The sequence below is a fragment of the Corticium candelabrum genome, chromosome 20, assembly GCF_963422355.1.
Source record: "Corticium candelabrum chromosome 20, ooCorCand1.1, whole genome shotgun sequence".
In the NCBI taxonomy this organism is placed as follows: Eukaryota; Metazoa; Porifera; class Homoscleromorpha; order Homosclerophorida; family Plakinidae; genus Corticium; species Corticium candelabrum.
Genome location: NC_085104.1, coordinates 2,131,247 through 2,133,746, shown reverse-complemented (window position 1 = coordinate 2,133,746; position 2,500 = coordinate 2,131,247). Strand labels below are relative to the sequence as shown.

Here is a 2,500-nt window from a genome sequence, read left to right as displayed (position 1 = left end):
GATGATGCCGGTACCATCTGCTCTCCACTGGAACCCCAAAATGGCGACAAACGTCCCAGTGAATGATGGATGCCACCTGATTGTGTCGATCAGTGTAGTCCGTCGGTGCCAAAGCACTACAGCCTGCCACAATGTGGTCAACTGTTTCCAGGCCTACACTGCACATGCGGCAAAATAGGACTGACATCACGATGTAGAATCTTGCGCTCATAGTACCGAGTCTGAAGAGCTTGGTCTTGAGCAGCAACAACCAGTCCCTCAGTTGCAGCAGGAAGATTCGCTGCCTTTAGCCATCCGTAGGTCTCTTTCATGTCCACAGGCGGTTGCTCAGTGAGACGACGATACTGCCCGTGCATAGGCTTCCCGCTCCAGGACCGCACACGAAGAGAACTGCAACACGTACGGTATTGTCTCGCATCTGTTTCAGGTGCTTGCTCGAAGCCACCTTCAACCGAGATGGATGCATTCCTGTGTAAGCTCTGCGACTTGTCGTCCGAAGCAAGACTTCTTCGCAGCTGTGCAGTAAACCGACAAGCCATGTGCTTGAGCGAGTGTGAAGATTTTCCAGAGTCACACTCCCGTATCATCTGCATGAAAGGATCAGAACTGTCAGCAAGGTAACAGTTCAGCCTCACAATACAAGATTGATATGTCGACTCAATCTGTTGTAACCCCCTACCCCCATCACTGCAAGGAGCGTACAGTCGGTCAACGTCTGCAGCAGGATGGTGGACATCGTGCATAGAGAGGAGCTTTCTGGTCCGTCGATCGAGCTGCTGCAGGTCCGTGCACCCCCAATGAATGACGCCAAAACCGTAAGTGAGAACCGGTAGTGCAAACCCATTGATGGCTAGAATCTTGTTCCGACCATACAACTCAGTCCGGAGAACCACCTTCACTCTGCGGAAGTACTCACGACGGAGTCTCTCCCGCATCATGCTGTGCTGAATACCGTTACTCTCATCTACACCCAAGTACTCTCATCTACACCCTACCCTCACTCCAGAGTTGTGTCCAGATAGCCTGCCGTTGACAAAGTGTGCAACAGCACATTTGTCCAGACCAAACTTCATCTGGATGTCATCAGAGAAGGTACGAACCGTGTGCAACAACCCATCCAACTGATCAGAGTTTCTGCCATACAGCTTCAGATCATCCATGTAAAGTAGATGACTGATAAGCTGACATTTGGCAGTCTCACCATGCCCAGTGGTCATCCGGTAGCCGTAACCGGTTCTGTTCAGCTCCTTGCTCAGAGGATTGAGAGCCATACAGAAGAGAAGTGGAGAAAGTGAGTCACCTTGGAAAATACCCCTCCTGATCTGCATAAGCCTTGTCTTGATAGTACTATTCCCGCAAGAAAGCACCATCGATGTCCTCCAACTCTTCATCACACGTGACAGGAACCCGCACAAGACTGGACTGATCTTATGCAGCTGAAGGCGTTGGAGCAACCAACTGTGTGGCACGCTGTCATAGGCTTTCTGGTAGTCCACCCAAGCCATGCTCAAGCTCTTGTGCCTGGTCCTACAGTCTTCGGTAAGCAGCTTGTTGATCAACAGCTGATCCTTTGCACCAAAAGATCCCTGTCGACAACCCTTCTGCTCCGGAGCCATGAGGTTTCTCTGATCCAAATGCCCTGCAATCCTCTGCCTGATGACTGAGGTGACGGTCTTATAGAAGACAGACACACACGTGATAGGCCGGTAATTTTTGGCCTGGTCAGTCTTGTCATTCTTAGGAATCAGAGTAGTTATTCCTTGAGACAACCAGTCGGGTACAGAGTCTGGATTCTGAACCAGCAGGTTGTAGTTACGATATTTTTATTTTATTATTTATTTATTATTTTATTATTATTATTTTATTTTAATTTAATTTATTTCTATTATTTTATTTATTATTTGTTTATTTTTAATTTAATTATTTTTAAAAATTATTATTTTATTATTATTTAGTAGTCTAGTTTAATTTATTTTATTTATTAATTAAACTACTAAATATTAAAAATAATACATTTAAAAAATAAAATAAATAATAAAAATAATACATTTTAAAACTAAAATAATCAAAAATAACTGAATAAATAAATAAAATAATTTAATTTATTTTATTTATTATTTTATTTATTTTTAAAATTTAATTTATTTTTATTATTTTTATATTTATTTCATTCTATTTTATTTTATTTTATTTATTTTTATTTTTAATTTAAGTTACTTTTAAAAATTTATTATTTTATTCTTATTTTGTAGTTGAATTTATTTTATTTATTGTTTACTTTATTTTTATGTAATTAATTTTTTTTTAATTTATTTTATTTTTACTATTTTTATTATTACTTGTTTGTATTTTATTTATTAGTTTAATTTTATTTATTTTATTTATTATTATTATTTCTTTTTAATTTAATTTATTTTTGAAAATTTATTTTATTTTTATTATTTTTATTATTACTTTTTATTTTATTTTTTTTTATTTTATTTATTTTATTTATTATTTT

General features: G+C 38.2%; 1 protein-coding gene across 1 annotated transcript in view; it reads left to right on the top strand.

The window, feature by feature from the left end:
• The window catches only part of LOC134196127 (apoptosis-inducing factor 3-like), a 12,028-nt gene that overhangs the window by 6,713 nt on the left and 2,815 nt on the right, over nucleotides 1-2,500 (top strand). The window lies entirely within an intron of this gene.